This window comes from Vulpes vulpes, chromosome 1 (assembly GCF_048418805.1).
Source record: "Vulpes vulpes isolate BD-2025 chromosome 1, VulVul3, whole genome shotgun sequence".
NCBI classification, from domain to species: domain Eukaryota; kingdom Metazoa; phylum Chordata; class Mammalia; order Carnivora; family Canidae; genus Vulpes; species Vulpes vulpes.
This window is the reverse complement of record NC_132780.1, coordinates 33,749,423-33,770,272: the sequence shown is the minus strand read 5'-3', so window position 1 is coordinate 33,770,272 and position 20,850 is coordinate 33,749,423. Positions and strand designations below refer to the sequence as shown.

At 40.7% G+C, this 20,850-nt stretch overlaps 1 protein-coding gene across 2 annotated transcripts in view; it reads left to right on the top strand.

Moving 5' to 3' along the window:
• APBA1 (amyloid beta precursor protein binding family A member 1) overlaps window positions 1-20,850 on the top strand; it is a 197,592-nt gene that overhangs the window by 109,362 nt on the left and 67,380 nt on the right. The gene's annotated exons all lie outside the window — the stretch shown is intronic.

The following is a 20,850-nucleotide window of genomic DNA, read 5'->3' as shown; positions in this document are numbered from 1 at the left end:
TTAACTAAAGAGGAATAAAGAAGAATAGGCTCCCACCAGCCAGAGCAGAGGTAGTTTTGAAATACCTTTCTTTTCCTTGAAGAGGTGATGACTTTGACCTGGCTCTTCTGTGACATTTAAAAGCCCCTATAGTGGAGATCATTTATTGGTACATTAATTGATTTAAATATCCTGTTTTCAAATTCTTTTTCTCTAAGCATTGAAAATAATTTCACATATGGGTCAAAATGGTAAGATTCGAGACATGGAAAAATCATCTTCATAAATGCAAAATTATAGAGAACTCCCTACACATGTACATTATAAAAGGTGCCCTGAGGGTTACTAATTATAGTGGAGGCTGGGAAGGTTGGCCAGGAGCTGGGAGTGTTGGCCAGGATGTTCAACAGGAAACTCTCCACATGAATTTAATTTTATTAGTCTCCTCTTTTATAAAATTTGTCATAGACAAATTTACCTTAACCTTACCACATGGAAGTATGTTATATACATAAATATAATAAACTGGTAAAAAGCCTTTTCTAAGGACAGAAAATATTTAAATTAACTGACTCTGTATTACTTTTCATTCTGTGTAGTAACAGGAACTTGGCCAACAAAGGGTTGATAAGAAAAGATCCTTTGTAAATGTGCCATAAGGAATATTTAAGCATGACTTGTAATTTGCATGGTGACTGTTGACATGTGAGCAAATGCTTTTACAGCGTTTTAAAAGAACCCTTAAAGGTTCCTTAAATACTAACACTACTGTTTGTACCATTTTACAAATTCTTTTCATAGATACCGCAAAGGGAAAGTTCCATTTCAGCCTTAAAATAACAGTAACAATAAAATAATAGTAGTAGAAGCTAGTATCACTATGGCAGTTTCTAAATACAAGGATTCTACACTTTGTGAACATCTTTTGGTATTATTGTTGCAACAAATACCAATACTGTATCTACCCCTGTTTTGTAGAGAAGGAAATTGAGTTTGAGAGGCCTGCAATTTATGTCAAATTATTTGGATTCAAACTAATGGGCTTTTTTTACTGTTTGTAAAATACTCCCTCAAATGGAAGAAATAATACAGAGAGATTCAATTAACCCATTAGGTTAAATAAGGGAAAGTCAGACCTTGCTGGCGCATTGAAGCAATGCTCATGAAGACCAGATCCTGAAATAACACAGACTCTGCAAATTAAAATGAAGATGAGGGATGCCTGGGTGGCTCAGTGGTTGAGTGTCTGCCTTTGGTCAGGTTGTGACCCTAGGGTCTTGGGATTGAGTCCACATTGGGCTCCCTATAGGGAGCCTGCTTCTCCCTCTGCCTGTTTCTGCCTCTCTCTCTCTCTGTGCCTCTCATAAGTAAATAAATAAAATCTTTAAAAAATAATAAAATGAAGATGAATAACAACTATTTAATAGAGTCAGTATGAGAATTAAGTAATAATGAAGTGCATAGGAGAACCGGAACATAGGAAATGCCATCTGGGTACTTTGGATGGGAGCCTGTGTGTGTTAGCACAGTGCTACTTCTGGAAGCCCAATGGCGAGTCAGTGGAGCAGCCTGGATCGGCACCAGGGTACAACATTAAGTACTTCCTCAGATCCATAATTCTCCGCTTTCTCAGGGTTACCAGACCTCCATATGCTCTGCCTATGAGTGGGGAGCCAACACAGAAATCAGAACCCCGAGCACGGTGCAAGTTGTGGAGGACAGGCCAGGGAGGGAAATCCCAGTGACACCCCCAAACCAGGCTGGGAAAACTCTCAGGGACCTCCCTCCAATTACGGGCCACTGCCCCTCTCAGGACTGACACACTTCCATTTTAAATCCCCCAAGTGCCATTCTTAGAAACTAAGGAACCCTAACTAATTGGACAATAAAAGAAGAGCTTGGTGTAGAGAGGGTGGCGCATTTAATGGAGTTTGCAGAGATTCCGGTTGCACTCCTGCTCTGCCTGGGGCCCGCAGATGCTTCTTCCCCTCGCTGTGCTTATTTTCCCTGCAAGGAAAATGAGAGCCACTCTGCTTGCCCTCTCTCTCTCTCTCCTCCTGGGTAGTCCTCAGAAGATTAATTGCTATCCGTGATTGCTTTTGGTTTGGTTCAAAGAAATGCAACTACAGAAATGCTGGAGTGAAATGTTTTTTTTTCTGTAATTCAGGAGAGATTATCTGTTATAAGTAGAGTGACTGTTCAGTTTATCACCCAAACCTAGACATTTTTGAGAATGAAAGGAAGCATTAAGCATAATTAAAATTATGTAAATTTTCTTGGAAGGCAGCTTAGCAATTTCTTGACAAAACTAAACCTATTCTTCCCATACATATGATCCAGCAATTTTGGTGTTTTTTGTATTTACCAAAAGGAGTTAAGAGATTAGGTCCACACAAAAACATGAGCATGGATGTTTACAGCAGCTTTATTCAGAATTGCCAAAACTTGGAAGCAACCAAGACATCCTTCAGTAGGTGAATAAATAAATGAACTGGTGCATCCAGACCATGGAATATGATTAAGTGCTAAAAAAGAAATTAAGAGCTATCAAGCCATGAAAAGCTATGGAGGAAATTTCAATGCATATTACTAAGTTAAAGAAGATAGTTGGAGTGACGGGAGTAAGAAGTACTGGTTGGTTGCTGATCTGTTTTGAAGGTAGAGAGAACAAAGGTTGCTGACAAGTTTGATATCAGATAAGAGAGAAGGTATTCAAGGATGACACCAAAGTTTTGCCTGAGAAGCTGAAAGAAAGGCAGTCAGGAAGACTGGAAGGAACAGGTCTGAAAGGAGAAATCAGAAGCCTGTTTTTAGACATACTTTCAAGATACCTGTCAGATTATCCATGGGGAGAGGTCAAAGAGGTGGAGTGTCAGGGCGCCTGGGTGGCTCAGTGGTTGAGTGTCTGCCTTTGGATCAGGACATGATCCCGGGATCCTAGGATTGAGTCCCGCATCGGGCTCCCCATAGGAAGCCTGCCTCTCCCTCTGCCTATGTCTCTGCCTTTCTCTCATAAATAAATACATAATATCTTTAATTTATTCGTGAAAGATACAGAGAGAGAGAGAGAGAGAGAGAGAGAGAGAGAGGCACAGACATAGCAGAGGAAGAAGCAGGCTCCCTGCAGGGAACCCAATGTGGGACTCAATCCTGGGACTCCAGGATCATGCTCTGAGCCGAAGGCACATAGTTAACTGCTGAGCCATGCAGGCGTCCCCATAAAATCTTAAAAAAAAAAAAAAAAAAGGAGGATTTGATGAAATATACCAAGTGACTGCTGAATTTTATGTGAGGACTCTGGAGATGAAGAACACAGAGCCCTGACCCAGAGGAGCAGGTGGGACAGGAAGTTAGGGGTGATCTCCAGAGAGCAGTGGAAGAGCTATTTCAGTTTGTCTGCTCTCTTCAACAATTGGGGGAGGTTGGATCAGGAAAGCTCTAAGCACCTTTCTTATCCTTAAATTCCAGGAATTGGGATATGAACAAATCCTTTCACCTCCTGATGAGGAAGGCAAAGTCAGCACAGATTTCCCACCTCCTCCAGGGTGTATCACCAAGATATTTTAAAGATGTCAATCCCTAATTAGAATTCTAAATTCGGAGAAATGTGTGCAGGCACTTCAGGTGCAATTAGTGCAGTAGATTAAAATCATTTTGAAGTGACCTCATTCACTTCCCAAATTATTTAAATTGATTTTTCAATTTTTTGCTCATGTAAGTGGCCAGATGACATACGCATAGCTGGGGAACTACTAGTAGATTTTAATGAAATTACCCTTGTCAACCAAGGCAAAAAGGCAGAAACTATTATAGCATAGCTTTTTACTGGATTAATAATAATAATAATAATAATAGGCTTCATCCCTTCTCAGTGGGCTTTCACAGTATTTTCAATAAACCTAGAATGCCCAAGGTTCTTCTGTTGTATTTCATCATGACAAGGCAGTCCTCCTCTTTGCTAGGTGGTATTACTAAATAAAATTTTGAAGTTTCTTTATGGAAAGAGAAACTATAAATCCAATCAAAAGACAAGTGATACACTAGGAGAAAATATTTGCAACAGTGTGACAGTCAAAACATTAATATTTTAAAAACCTCCTCTGAATAAGAACAAGATTTGGTAGAAAAATGGGCAGTTCACTGAAAAGAAAATGTAGTGGCTAATAAGCTTATGAAAAAGAGGCCACCTTATTAGTTGTCAGGGTAACTCAAAGCATCACCTGAGATTGGCGAAAATGAGATATATTATTATATTATTAAAACATCTGTGGGGCAGCCCGGGTGGCTCAGCGGTTTAGTGCTGCCTTCAGCCCAGGGTGTGATCCTGGAAGCCCCGGGATCGAGTCACGCGTTGGGCTCCCTGCATGGAGCCTACTTCTCCCTCTGCCTATGTCTCTGCCTCTCTCTCTCTCTCTCTCTCTCTCTCTCTCTCTCTCTCTGTGTGTGTGTGTCTATCTCTCATGAATAAATAAAATCTTTTTAAAAAATAATAAAATAAAACATCTGTTGGGAGAGCTCACCTGTGTCATGATTCATTGTGGAGCAACACCTGTGGAGCTCTCCTTACCCTTCATTCCCTCCTCTCCAGAAGAACTATTGCATGAATTTGGGAAAGGAATCTGAGTATGTTGGATTGGTACCATCTTCTTGGTCCTCTTTTCCAGCTCTGCCTGCCTGCAGTGAGCATTCATTCCTTTGTGCTCCTAGTCTTATGGTTGGCTTCCTGGGTAGGCTTGACACCTGTGAAGGACACCTGTGGTTTGCCAATGTTCTAGTGACTAGGAGGGGTCCGTATATCTAATGCAGAGGTAAAGCATTAGACAACTGGGCTAAAAATATAAAGGCAGATCATCCAATCCAGCTTTTCAGATGGTATTTTTAAATCTCCATTAGTGTGGCTTCTGTATGCATCCCTGTTGGTTCAAAACTTGGGAAGGGAAGGGAGGAATGTTTACTGTTTCCTGCCTGCTCTCTTCCTCTGAAAAAAGAAAGAAGGAAGGAAGGAAGGAAGGTAGGAGGGGAAGGAGAAATAAGTCAATCCATGGCTGCATGTGGAAAAAATAGGAACTCCTTGGAGTTGAAAGGGAATTACTAAGATTTGGGGGAAGATACCTGGCAGTATCTGTTAAAATTTGAACATGTATTAGTTTGGATGATTTGGTGTCTGGCATTTGCTTCAACATAATCCAAGAAGGTACAAGTGGGTAGGGGTATGAATGCATCAAGACTGGCCTTTACTGTGTCTGCAAGTTTTTGCCCTCTCTCTATCAAATTAAGAGAATAATTATGCTCTTCTCTCTAGTATTCCATATGTTCGAAATTTTCCATAGTAAAAAGTTGTTTTATAATGTGCATTACTTTCAACTAGCAATCTACTTTTGGGAATTTATTCCATAGAAATAACAGTATCAGGCCATATGGATATATATTTATGAGACTATTTATTAAAACATGGTGTAGAAAAAATATGGAAATAACCTAATGGCCATCAATAAGAAGCGAGTTGTGTAAACTATTAGTATATGTTGACATTATTAAACAGGGTAAATTAGGGAAACCATTATAAGCAACATCAAGGAAAACTCACACCATCTACCTAATCATTTATTCTTATATATGAACAGATAGAAATCACCAAAAGTTGAGGAAGGGTGGGGGGGTGGGGAGGGACTAGCAGCATAAAAGAAAAGATGGCCAAAATAAACAGAAAAACTGACTGCAGAGGAAGCAAAGATAATCCAAAAAACTTCAAACACAAAACAGCTCTCATTAGTATGCTCAGAGAGATCCAAGAGCTCATTATATCCATTTTAAAATATTAAATCAGATAATATTAAAAAATCAGATAATATAAAAGGAAAAAGCTTTTAGAGATTAACGACAGGCTGTCCAAAATTTCAGTAGAAGGGCCTGGGGAAAATTTGATGAGGATGATTAATAGAACATAGAGCAAAAGGAGAAATGGAAATAGTAGAGGAAAAAAAAGAGAAGTAGAGGACCAATCCAAAAACTCTAATAGAGCCACTCTAAAAAATAACATGGAGGTGCCTCAAAAAATCAAAAATATAAATATCATACGGTTCAAAAATTCCTCTTCTGGGTATTTCTCCAAAGGAAATGAAAACAGGCTCTTGTAGAGACACCTGCACCCCCGTGCTTATTGCAGCATTATTCACAGTAGCCAAGACATAGAAACAACCTAATGTCTGTCAGTGGATGAATGGATCAAGAAAGTGACACACACACACACACACACACACACACACACACACACACACACGGTGGAGTATTATTCAGCCATGAGTAAGAAAGAAATCCAGTCATTTGTGACAACATGGCTGGACCATGAGGACACTATACTCAGTAAAATAAGTCAGAGAAAGATGAATACTGTATGGTATCACTTGTATGTAGAATCTAAAAACAAAAACAAAAACCTGAACTCATAGAAATGAACAGTGGTTACCAGATGCTGGTGGGGGGTGTTGGGGAGAGGTGTTGTTCAGAAGGAACAAACTTGCAGTTATAAGATGAATAAGTTCTGAGGATCTAATCTATAGCATAGTGATTATAGTTCATAACACTACATGATATACTTTTTTTTAAAATTTTTTATTTATTTATGATAGTCACAGAGAGAGAGAGAGAGGCAGAGACACAGGCAGAGGGAGAAGCAGGCTCCATGCACCGGGAGCCTGACGTGGGATTCGATCCCGGATCTCCAGGATCGCACCGTGGGCCAAAGGCAGGCACCACACCGCTGCACCACCCAGGGATCCCTACATGATATACTTGAAAGTTACCAAAGGAGTAGATCTGAAATCTTATCACCCCAAAACGGAAATGGTAACTATGTGATGTGATGGAGGTATTAACTAACACCATGGTCGGGATCATTTTGCAATGTGGAAGTGTAACAAATCACGTATCCCATACCTTAAAGTTACATGTCGTTATATGTTGATTATATATCAATAAAGCTGGAAAAATGAAAAAAAAAACCAACATCTGACCAATAGAAAGTAAAACCAGAGAAAATGGCAGGGGCAATGGGGAAGAAATTATCAAGGAAATAATAGAGCATTCCCCCAAAGCTTCAGAAAGACACAGATCTTCAGATTAAAATGGCCTATTAAGAGCCAAGGACAGTGATTTTAAAAAAAATGTAAAGCCTCATCCTCCAAAAATTTCCAAACACTAAGAATAAGAACAATATGTTGAAAGATACCAGAGAGGAAAAAAATGACAAGAGGGTATCAGTTAGGCCAACCAGACTGCTCATCAGCATCACTGAATGCTGGAAATTCACTGCTGAGCATGGTCCTCAGGCTAGTAGCAGGATCATCATCCAAGGGTTTATTTGAAATGCAGAACCTCAGATCCCAGTGAGACCCATGAATCAGAATCTGCATTTTTTTAAAGATTTATTTATTTGAGAGAACAAGGGAAAAGGAGAAAGACAATCTCAAGCAGTCTCCCCCTCAGCATGGAGCCTGAGGTAGGGCCCCGATCTCATGACCCTGAGATCACGACCTGAGCTGAAACCAAGGGTGAGATGCTTACCTGACTGCACCACCCAGGTGCTCCCAGAATCTGCATTTTAACAAGATCTCAATAACAGGCTAGAATGCAAAGGGTGATGACTTCATAATATGAGGGAAAAAAATTATTAGGACCCTAGAATTCTATGTCCAATGATCAGTTGAGTGTAAAGAGCAGAAATAAAGCACTTCAAGGCAAAATACAAAATACAAATACTTTACCATATTCTGGTGAGTGATGTGGGTAATGAGGGAAGCTGTCATATGTGGGGGCAGGGAGTTTTGGGGGAATCTCATTACCTCATTCTCAATTTTATTGTAGAGCTAAAACTACTCTTAAAAGGCCTTTTTTTTTAAGAGGCTAATATTTAAAATTACAAATATAATTATTAAACGTTGGGAAGCAGAAGGAAAAAATATTAAGTAAGCTAAATTCTTGCCCTTTCATCATCTTTCATGGCAGGATGTCAATAGATATCGCCTAAATTAAGTCAGTAAATTGTGACATATTGGGCAGAGTTCTGGAGGTAACCCACAGAACTAAAACCGGAAATAGTATTTTTTTTCTCCCATTACTCAGTAATTCTTTTTTAAAGTTGAGATTTAATGACTTGTTTTGAGGCCCCACTGAAATAGCCCTGTGCACTGGTTGATTAGAATAACATCAGCAAATTCCAAAATTTTACTGTAGTAACACATTGGAAGTTAGTTTACTAACAGTGGCGATCCAACGCAGGTTGTTTCTGGGCAGTAGGCAGGTCTCTTCCTACTCAGTTCAGGAATTCAGACCACTTCCTTCTTGTGATTCTGTTACCTAACAGGTCTCAGACTTTTCTGTATTTAACCAGTTGATGAAGAAGGAGTGCATGAAAAAGGCAATTTCACAGGGCACCCGGGTGGCTCAGTCGGTTAAGCGTCTGCCTTTGGCTCAGTTCATGATCCTAGGATGGTCCTAGGATGGAGTCCCTCAGCTCCAGGGAGCCTGCTCCTTCCTCTCCCTCTGCCTTTCCCCCTGCTTGTGCTCACACTCTCCCTCTCTGTCAAATAAATTTAAAAAATCTTTAAGGCAAAAACAAAAAGAAAGAAAAAGGCAATCTCATGTCTTTGGTGAGCTGCCCAGAAAGGTCCTCCACACTTCCACCTTCATTCTCTCAGAGAGAACCTCCATATATCTAGTCATGGCCCCATCTAGATTATATGGAGGGCTTACCAATGTGGCTCTTGGCGATAGTTCAACACGATGGAGAGTGAGCTTGAGTTTTTGGTGGGAACAAACCATTTCTGCCACACTTGGTATTCAGTGGCCATGTATAAATGGCAGGTACCACTTGCTCTCTCAGAAAGGACATGTGGATTCTGGACACTGGAAAGCCAAGTGTATTGTAGGGTAGAAAGGATGGTGTGTTGAGTACATTTGCTTTGGGCTGTTGGAATATTTTTAATCCTTTTCCCTTGCTCCGACACTGTTTAGCCAAGCATCTTTTTGTAATTATTTTCTTTCACTTAGTAGATCTGTCTCTTGTAACTGGATGGCATGTGAAGAGAAACTAAGCAAGGGGCTTCTCTCCAGTGCTAGCTTAACACGTGTGACATCGAAGGAGCCATGTAACCTCTCTACTCCCTATTATCCCGAACTATAAAATAAGGAGCTTGGGCTTTGCCAATTCTGTCAGTTCAGAATTTTTGCTACTTTGTAATTCTGTTCATCCATGAGCTGATAATGTGGGATTTCTGGAATGCAGGCTTCAATGACCCGCACTGAAAGTTCTCATATAAGTATAGTACCTCTGGAAGTTCCCTTTACCACTCCCACCCCTGCAATCTACCCACTAAGACATCACTCACAATAGTGAGGCTCAAAGAAAAACAGAGGTTGAGTGCCAGCATGGCAGCTAGAAACCTGACACGTGGTGAGAAATTTCCATCAGTAACAGAAGAGAAAGGTTTTATGGGGACTCAGCTCACCAGCCCTACCTCAAAGCCCTCCCCAACAAGGAAGGGAGATGAGTTTTCCCAGGCCCTTACAGTTCAGAAAGCAGTCACCATCCCATAAGGTAGGAAAAACGGGTTATTTTCTTTACATGTGTAGGTCTTTTAAAAATAGGTTCATGAGGGATCCCTGGGTGGTACAGCAGTTTAGCGCCTGCCTTTGGCCCAGGGCGTGATCCTGGAGACCCGGGATCGAATCCCATGTCGGGCTCCTGGTGCATGGAGCCTGCTTCTCCCTCTGCCTGTGTCTCTGCCTCTCTCTCTCTCTCTTTCTCTCTCTCTCTGTGACTATCATAAATAAATAAAAATTTAAAAAAAAATAGGTTCATGGTCCAAACATCAAAAAGTATGAAGAGGCACACAAGGAGAAGTTTCTATTCTATCCTAGTCCCCATCCGCCCTGTTCTCATTCCTCACCCCTACTCCCTCCAAAAGAAATAGCTAATGATACTACCTTTTTGTCATTACAGAGATTTTTTATATGTATTCTTTTTCCTTACTCCTCTACATAGATGATGATATTCATCATACACCATTCTGAGCTTGCTTTAATTTAACATCAGGGGGTTCTTTCTATTATCTGTGCATAAAGATCGCCCTCTTTGTGTTTTGTAGAATTCTCTCTATAACTTTTTTTTTAAGATTTTGTTTATTTATTCATGAGAAACAGAGAGAGAGAGAGGCAGAGATGCAGGCAGAGGGAGAAGCAGGCTCCCTGCGTGCAGCCCGATGCAGAACTCGATCCCAGGACCTTGAGATCACGCCATAAGGCAGAGACAGATGCTCAACCTCTGAGCCACCCAGACATTCCCTCCCTCTTCTACCAACTTTCTAATGATGGACATTTTAGTTGTTTCCAGTCTTTTATGAACACAAACTATGCTTTAGCAATTGAAATAGAATTGCACGTAAGTCATTTCACATACTTGTGCATGAATGCAATGTGTACATTTCTCAGAGGGGTGATTTTGATAGATGCTTTCAAATTACCCTTCGTTGACCCACTGTATAGAAGAGGAAGGGTGGTGAGAATTTATGATTACAGACCAAGGCCTGTCAACAGCTTGCCTGCCCACAGGTGTGCTCTTCCTGAGTTGGAGCTGGATGGCTGTGAGTAGCACAAGGTCAGGGAGATTTCGTTTTGTAAGCTAAAGCGGGCTGCTGTGAGGTAGGCGAGCAGAACAACTCAACAGCTCACTGGAGTGCAAGCCGAAAGAATGGGGCTTAGTTGTGGTGCTGGGAAGTCACCAGGGCAGATGTGAGCTGAGTGCTACAACATCTGAGCAGGCACTTTGCAAGCCAGGAGCCTGGGGTGCAATACAGGCTTGGTTAGAGGCTCCAGAAACAGCCCATACACACACATCGCAGGGTGGCTTTTGAGGCAGGAAGTGATTCCTTGTGCCAGTCAAGTTCCTGCCACCCACACCTGGACTTTTGGGTCTTAGAATCAGGACAGTGATGGGACAGTGGCAGAGATGTGGCCAACCCACATGTCACTTAAGCTTCAGTGAGGGGTGATGGGTTAGTTTTGTTAAAGTAGAGCAGCCCTGCTGGATAATTTTAAGTAATGAAATATTTATATATTCATATCTGATAGATTATTTATATATATTTAAATTATATTTCTATATTTTATGTAATATATGTTTATATTATATTTACATATTTATAGATCTATACTTTTTATTATGTGATACTTTTACCTATATGATATATATTTTTATAAATAATGGAATATATATATTTTTTCATGTATATTTTAGAGCAGTTTTAGGTTTCTAGCAAAATTTAGTGGAAAGTACAGAGATTTTTCCCTATAGCCCCTGTTTCAAACATACATAGTCTCCCCAGCTTTCAATACTCCACACCAGATTGGTTCACTTATTACAGCCAGTGAAGCTACATCAACACACCATTGTCATCCCGAGTCCATAATTGACAAGTATGTATTTTATTTCATTCTTCATGCTACCTTAACTCATTTAATCCTCCAATGACTTTATGAAGTAGATGCTACTAATCCCCCCATTTAGAGAAGAGGAAACTGAAGCAGAGTAAGGTTAAGTGACTTGCTCAAGGTCACATAACTAGTGAGTGCTGGAACTGAATTTGAACCTAGGCTGTCTCACTCAAGGTATGTTCTTAACCAGTATGCCCTGCTGCCTCTGACTCGATTCCCCAGCCCCTGGGATTCTCTTTCCCCTTCTCACCTGCCCCCGCCAGGTGAGAGAAAAGGATTCTCTTTGTTCTTACCTTGCCTGGCTTCTCCGGAGCCTCATTGCCTGTTTGTGGAATCTTTGAGCGACTTCTGCTATTCTCTGTAAGCAGGGACCCCACGTGCTAAAAAGCAGAAGCCTGTGGGTTAGTGTAGCCATGAGCCTGAGTGGGGCAAGGGAGGGTAAGACTGGGAGTGATGAAGATGGAAAAGGAGCAGGTGCAGCCACACTGGACCTGCAGCCAAAAAAATCTCAGATTAAAGGACAGTGGTGAAGATTAGGAGAGAGGAGTATGGGACACTGATGACCAGGCACTCTAGAACACAGTTCTGGGTCACAACAACAAGTAGCCTTTTCACTCATTCATTTATTTGTTACTCATAACCTCCTGTTATTTGGAAGGAAAATTCTGATAACTGGAGGGTCTCTCATTTGTTGAACAGAGTGATGGAGGAGACTGACGGTCTACACTTTTGGAAGAGTTTGAATGTGGCTAAATTGTTCTGCAAAAGAAAAGGAGTGAGTTTGGGAAGCTCAGAAGTTAAATGTAGAACTATACTATCCAATATGGTAGCCACCAGCCACATGTGGTTATGGAAATGTGGCTAGTCCTAATCGAGATGTGCTGTGAGTGTAGAATTCACCTTGGATTTTGATGACTTAGTAGGAAAAAAGAAGGTAGAATGTCTCAGTAGTAATTGTTTATATTGATCATATGTTGAAATGATAATATTTCAGGTTTGCTAGGTAAAATAAGATATATTATTAAAGTTAATTTTACTTCCTTTACCTTTTTCAGTGTGACTGTAGACATTTTTAAATTACATGTGTTGTTCACATTATATTTCTACTGGACTGTGATGATCCAGGGACAAGAACCATAAAGACTCAGGACTACAGAGGAAGGTTTGTGAAAGAGGGAAGCCCTGAGGTTGATGGCTGAAAAGGAACATGTGGGAATATTAAACAATAAGTTTCTGAGGAAAGGGTGAGCAGTGGAGTATGTGATATAATCTTTTACCTCCATCCTCTTTATAAAATCTTCAGTAAAATCAATACATTTATTTATTTATTTATTTATTTATTTATTTATTTATTTATTTATTTATTTTAGAGAGAGAGTGTGTGCACACGAAGGGTAGGCAGGAGCAAAGAGAGAGAAGGGGAGAGAATCCTAAGCAGGCTCCATGCTCAACATGGAGCCTGATGTGGTGCTTGATCTCATGACCCTGAGATAATGACCTAAGCCAAAATCGAGAGTCAGACGCTTAACCAACTGAACCACCCAGGTGCCCCCAACACCATTTTCTAATAAAGGAAATTAAAAAATAATTTCCTTTGGAGAAGCTCATGTCTTCCCTCAAGGTGACCAGAAGGCTCTGGATACCAGAAAACCATGTTTGAATTTCACTGTCTGTATTTGGGGCCTAAATGAAATTAGTTGATTAGAAGAAGAGTATAGGACATGGGTACCTTACCTCTTCACATTCTAGTCAACTTGTCCAATGAACTCAAAGAGTTTCTAGGCAATCCATGAATCATCCTGAAGAGAAAATAGCTTTCTTCTTTCCCTACGTTGTTTCTTTCCCTGTTAACTTTTTGCTAACGTGACTGATTGAGAGAGTTGATTGTCATGGGAGGCTTTGAATCAATATGGAATTTCTGGCTCATCAAATCCAAATTCAAGTCATTACCAGCATTACTACCTAATAGTTGCTTAATGGATTTTGTGCTTTGGGAGTTGTGAAGCTGAGTGTCAGAGAGCAAACCTTTCTGGATACACTGTTTTTAATCATCTACTGTAGCCCAAGCATATCAGATTTCAGGTATAGCTGAAGAAAAATATTTGAAGACTATGGCCAGCACACCCTGGGCTGCTTTCGTGACCTGTGAACAAAATAAAAAAGAAGCTTGGAAACAATAACTTAATCCAAAGCTTCATAATTAGGGTCATGGTTGACGTTTCTGTTGTGAATTTGGGAAAGGAAAATGCTAGAGAAAGCTACAGAAAACTTGAGGGAATAGAGAGAAGCAAGTAAACTGACTTTCTAATGAGCCAAATAATTGTAAAAGTTGCAGTACATTTGAGGTGATGTGATCTCAAAGGGAAGACTCCATTCTACTGAATGACTATTCAGTTCATCCTTAGACTGATATTCCTGTTTCCATGTCCTTTTGCAGTATGAAGTAATCGGCCTCTGAAAACTAACATAGCTGAACTGATTTTAGAGACTTACTATCTTTAAAACCATAGTGCTGAGTATGCATGGCTTTCTGTATAATAACAGAAGTATCAGGACAATGATCCAGATTGGGTTATAACTGGTGATTTAATACCCCTGAACTAAGTATTGTTGCGACAGAGATAATAAATGGAGGGGGGGGGAGGTAAAGAAAGGAAGTTTTATTGGTGCATAAAAAAGGAGATTGTAACAGAAAAAATTCTAAGTCTGTTAAGCCTTCAATTCATATGGATTATGCAGATATGTTTGATTTTGTACCAGGTACATTTCACGAAAATTCAGATAGACTTTTAATTGGCTTGATTTCCAGAGAATGTTCCTTGAGTTTTCTATAAAATTTGCTAGATTTCCCCTCTGAATTTCTGTGATTGCCTTAAGCTTAGTTCATGTGTTTTTATTGAAATAAGAATGATAAATTTATAATTTGATTGTTAAAATGATAGACAAAGAGCCAGAAAATAGGAAGTCTGCATAAATTCCAAATTTTCTCTTCAATCCAAGGCTGGGTTGTGATCAGAGCTTTGAGGTTGGCACTACTGAATCAATCAATCCAAGTAGATGAATTAATTTTCCTGCCCAGTTAGTGTTAGCCACAATTACACAGATTTCAAGGTAGATGAAAGTAATGAAACTGATTTTGCAGTAATCACACAAGAATGCATTCATTCAAATAGCCTCTGTCCCTCTGGTTATCTGCAAAGTTAAAGTTATGGTAAAGGTGTGGCCATTGGCCAAACATTTTTTAAAGCCCTCTTTTGGAATTGACTTCAGAGCTTGAACCAGAGTCTTTTTAATAATCTTGGCTGCTTCATATCTTCATCCTTTAGGGATAGATTTGATGTCTGGAGAACATCAAATGACATTCACAGCCAAATCTGGTAAATAAGGTGGATGATAAATCTGGATGATACCCTTTGAGGTCAGAAATCAAATATAACTAAATATGACTATAGAATATTGAAAATGATTTGCTGGTAGCTTCAAAACCCTTAAATTAACTTTGAAATCAATTCCAATATAGGACTGGCCAGAGTGTTTTGAACAAAGGCAGTGAGTGCCCTTGGAACATGTAAGTATAGAGTCTGCCAAGGTGACTATTCTAAAAGGGATTACACCAATTTAGATGTTTGTTTAAAAAAATCAATCACATCACTTTATAGGCTCTGTGAAATGTAATAAGCAAAACATGAATGGTGAGATCCAGATGAATCTCCCTCCAACCCTTTCAGATCTGAGTGACCTTGGACAAGTTACTTAAGCTCTCTGTGCTTCTGTTTCAAAATTAGCAATTGGAGACAGTAATTCCCACTGGGACTGTTGTGAGGATTAAAGCATAGTGTGTAAAGCACCACATATATTGGCCTACACACTATAGGGTTTGTGATGATTATTTGGTGGATTTATTTATGCTCAGCCTTATTTCAAGATGATTAAAAGTGGCCTACATGCTTATTTCCCATTCCTACGTGGACTTATTTGGGAAAGAGTAATAAGAAATGTACCATGTGCTCAAGGCATTTATAGCAGCATTAGTTGTTTTAATCTTTTCTTTTCTTTTCTTTTTAAAAACTATGTATTGATCACTTAAATACTCATTATGGTGTGTGCAGAAAATGCACTGATGAAGATCAAGTAGCTCTTACAATGTATCAGACACTTTTGTGTTTTATATATATTAACTTGTATCATCCAATAACCCTGTGATGTAGGTACTATTACTATCCCCAATTTAAAAATGATAAAACTGGAGCATTTGCTGTACGTCATCCAAAGTCCAAAAAAGTTGTGATGCATCCCTAGTAAATGATGTAACCATGATGCATTGAGGCAGCCTGTCACCCACCCCTGTCCCGTTAACCACTGTAATATCTCCTTAAGTGTATGGATGATGAAATGATCCCTTAGAGATAACTTTGATATTTGAAGAATATCAAGTAACCATTCATAGCCAACTCTTGTAAATAAGGTGAGGGATAATCCTTTGATTGCAAAAATCAAATATGACTTAATATTAGAATAGAATATTTCGAACAATTTGCTGGTAGTTTCAAATTTCAGAAATTAACTTTGAAAGCTGTTCCAACAAAGGAGTTGGCTAAAGTATTTTGAGCAAAGGCAGTGGCCTTGAGACATGTAAGTATACAGCCTACCAAGGACCAGAACCCACCCATGTAAGTTGGGCAGGTGCTGGAAGGCAAGTTCAGCTCCATGTGTGGATGAAAGTTTAGTCTGGCAGGCATTCCACCATCCCTAAGGGGCTCAGCAACCATTAACAAGTGGCCATCTAAATAACACCATTGGCATTCTTGACCTAGAAAATGGGGTATCCACTGCCAACATTAGGATAGTCTGTATACAGGGGAAGAAATCAAATCACTGGATGGAATATCCAAGGCCAGATCTTAATTCTTGAGTGAGGGGCAAAGCTAGATCTAAAATTAGGATTGGATAGAGACTGGGAGCAAGCAGAGCCTCCAGTTGACAGACTAGGGCAATAGGGGAAGGTCAAGTGGCTTCTGTCCTTGGGAAAGGAGAGAGGTGGAGGCCAAGACCCAGATGGGCACGCAGGCAGACAAGCAGGATTTTATGCCCTTTCTGCTTCCTCTGTGTATTTCCCATGTCAATTCCCTGATCCCATGTAGACTTTGGAGAAGGAATGCAGTGGGGCTGAGAAGACACAGCAGAGCCTGGTATAGAATATCCCATTAGGGTACCACCTTCATGATGTTTACTATCACCATACAATTTATTGTTGTACATCAGTCTTTAAGTGATTTCTTTTTTGTCGGCTACCAACATGGATATCACATGTTTGGTATCAGAGTCCCAGCAGGAAATAGATAGGCACTCAAATTAGATAAATGCAGAGAGGCAGAGTTGAATAGAGGGACCCCACCACCCCTACAACCCATAAGTATAAAGGGAAGAGGAAGGGAGCCAACTTGGGAAGCCATTTGGGTCGGGCGACCTGCAAGGGAAACTGAAGATGTCCACCCCACATGTCTTCCTCAAAGTAGGACAGGGTCAAGGACACAGCCCTGAGTTCCAGCCACAGAGACCTCACTTTGGCTGACATCCGGCCATTCAGCAACACTCCTTGGGTTCAAGTATGCAACTCACTCTGAAATCATTACCAGTGCTGTCAAGGCCAGCTTCACAATTTCACAAGGATAACAAGGGAAATAAAATATTTCACTGAAGAAAGACACTCTGTGTAAGGAGGCTTTTCCTGACCATTTGAGCCTATTTAAACTAGAAATGATTTTAGGAAGGAGAAATGTGTGTTGTATATTCATCTTAGCTCCTAGTATCATTATGTTTAATTTCCAAGCGAATCAAAGGAAATTGAGCTTAAATGGACTCTATTTTTTTTTAATTTCTGTCTTCTGCTACCCTTGTGGATAGACACATTGAGTTTAGAAAGCTGATGATTTGCATGGGGTCCTTGATGTCCTTTGGATTCTCACTCATAGGAGAAAAACATATTTATAGAGTAAGGATGATGGATAAGAATACCTGGGCATTCTTATTCTGCGACCTTTTTTTTTTTTTTAAATGAGAACCATTAATCTCCCAGCCTGTGTGGATGGCATGTCTATGTGCACGCACAAATGTGTGTGCATGCAGCATTGAGGGCACAATCCAATTTGGCAACCCCAATGCCTCAGGGTCTTTGGCAGCCCCTCCAGTAGCTTGGCAGCAGACATCATGTTGACTGGAAATGTATGTGTGCAGGTGAATTAGGACAAGCTATAGTCCAAAGAAATAGGACTTTCCTTCCAACTTTGGCAGGAGACAATGAACATTTCTTAAGTCCACAGAAGTTACTTGTACTTCTTAAATATACAAAGAAATATAAAATATACGTATGGAATTGTATTGTTCTTTCTAGTGTTTTCAGGGGAGCAGATGACTAGCACAGTCGGTCTTATTTTGTTGCCACTTTTCTGCCCTCCACCTTCATGTGTTTTCCCCACACCAGCATCACTCCCCACATACCTTCCATGTTAACAACCTGATAAGATTCCTTTTGTTCTTTTTCACATTGCCTTGTGTCTTCAGTTAGACCTGTTTTCTAAGACTACTTTTGCACATGTTAAAAGCAACAATCTATTGGAATTTCTTTTTTTTTTTTTTCTATTGGAATTTCTTATCAATGACTACTTCAGGACAGAAGCTGGGGCTTCTGTCATTTACAAAAAGTCATTTACAGCCTCCCCTTCCATTAATCCCAAACCATCATGAGTCTCAGCTAACATTATGAGATCCCTGGATTCAGCCGCTGAATTGTAAGATGTTCTATTTATACATGGTGCATTCCAGTGGAGTTCCTTTTCCAGCCGGCTGTAGAGCATTCTAGAACTAGGGGCCAGAAAGGTACCTGTGCTTCATATTGGCAGCCCAGATTCCCTCACTCCTGCAGCCAGGACACCACAGCGCCTGCTCCTCATGTCGTGTAGGAGTTTCCTGCAGTGGAAGCTGTCTTGCCTCTGTCTTCCAGCTCACACAACACTTTTGTAGAGGGGGAGGGATTTTCTTTTTCAACCAGCTACTCCTCCTCCCTTTGCCCCAGACTCCAGAGGCACAGAGGTCCAAATGAAGGCCGCTGATTGGATGAAGGCCCTCTTTCTTCTCCCAGGCCTTAGTTCCTAGGATGGTTATGAGCTCATGAAACCTAGACCCTCTAAGAACAGCAGCACTCATATGGTTCACAAAGAAGATGCAGTTGTGGTTGCTGGTTTAACTCTAAGCTCCTTTTGTAGTTTGAACCTATTTCTATTTTGAATGTATCAGCAGGTATTATAATCATTAGAGCTGTCTGCCCTTGAAGCCTGGGAACATGCTTCAGACACTCTTGAATGCCCCTTGCCTTTTGCATGGTACCTGGTACATGTCTAATAAATGCCACCTGGATTGATACACCCAAACATAGGAAAATATTGAATCACTAGCATTCTTTGGGCATTTGAAACATCAGAAGGTGGAGGAGGTGCATGGATGGATGAGGGTGGCAAAAATTTGAGATGGAAAGAAGAAATGAGTTCTCCAAAGGCTGAGCATGTGAACAGCTAGGAGGCCCCAAATGTTGAGGGGTAAATAGACTCTTTTCCTTTTTAATTACTAAAAATTCATTGACTACCAACTGGGCATGCTCTGTTTTTGGCACTGGAGAATCATAGATAAATGACAGGTCCTCTTTTCCTGGGTACTTCATATTTATAAAAAACTGTGGCTTTGTGTGACAGGTGCTATAATATAAATTATGCATATTTAATACATATACATATATATATATATATAATAAAGTAGGGACAAAGTGAGAAGTCAATTAAGCCTTGTAACTTCCCTGATTAAAACCACCTAGTAGCCTACCAATGCACTTGAGATAAAATCCAAATTCTACCATGATGTACCAGGCCCAGCCTTGCCAGCGCTTCCCATTTCCTCATTCACATCTCCCTCCACACCATCCCTTTCTCACTAACAAACATGGCTTCTGCCCTTGAGCAGAGCAAGTACCTTATTGCCTTATGGGCCTGCCTTCAGATTTTTATGTGGCCGCTCCTTATCCTTCAGACTCCAGCTCAAACATCACCTCCTCTGGCCACTATCTGCATAATCCCCTCTTCTTGGTCACTTGCTGTGCCTTTACCATTGTATTTTCTTCATAAGACATTTCACTATTTGGATCTGTCTTGTTTGTCTATTAACCTGGTCACTGTCTGTTCACCTGTCCTTTCTTTTCACCTCCCTTCCCTTCCCCCCATCTCATGGACCAGAATGGAGGCTTCAAGAATCAGAGAAGCCCATCTTCCTTGGTCACTGCTCTGCTGCAGTGCCTAGAACATTGCCTGGAGGCTGGCACGTAAGACAGTCCTTAAGTGTGAACTTCCTCTGGGGAAGAAAAGAAAGAGTCACCAAAATGTAGGTGAAAAATATGCTGAGAATAGGGAAGGCAGTTTGGGTCAGCGCTGGAGGTGTTAGAACATGGGGTGCAGGGGAAGTGTGGCAGTGGGGCTGGTGGAGTGATGTGGCTCCTGGGCTCTGTTTGCAGGAGTAGGACTTAGGAATCCAGATAGAGCTGGATAGCAGGTGTCAGATGTGAGTTCCACCAACTGCATTGCCTGTGAGACCAGCGCGATCACCCAGCTCAACTGTGCCTCCATTTCCTCAGTTTTAAAGGAGCTGATAATTTTCTCCAGGAAGAGAGAAGAGTACTCTCTTCATCAGCTAGCATGAGGATTTAATGCATTGTTGTGTCGAAAATGCCTAGTAGTGTCTGGTATGGTTAGCTAAGCATTTATACTATGCACGAGAGGGGAATCATTGAAGAGTTTAAGAAATAGGGTTATCGGCTTCAGATTTGTATTGGAAAGATTATCTGGCTAGAAGTGGGAAGGATGGATTTGTGAGGACTGAGAAATTAGTCAAGGAAACAATTGTGTAGGCAAGACAGACCAAGACAAGGCAATCGCAAGGAGGGAGATGTAGGAGGTATTAAGACAATGGACTTGGTCATCAGTTTGGGCAAGGAGGTGAGGAAAAGAGACCAGTCAGTGATGATTCCTGGGTCTGAGCTCAAGCAACTGGGTGCTGGGGATGCCTTGACCCATACAGGGAATACAGGAGGGGGCCAGGTTTGGGAGCTGGGTGGGGAGGGCGGGTGTGGTGGCATGGTTTGTTCCCTTGTGGCAGGTTGAGTTTGAGTGCTGGGTGAACTCTGACTCCAGGTGGAGCCACCCTGAAAGAAAACCCCTACATCCTCCTGCATCCAAATACGATGCTAAGTCGCTTAACATCTGGTCCTTAAATATCAGTGCTTAATAGTTCATGTTCATAATCTTTGCTTTTAAAGCAAATTCTGTAAGAAATGTCTTTGTT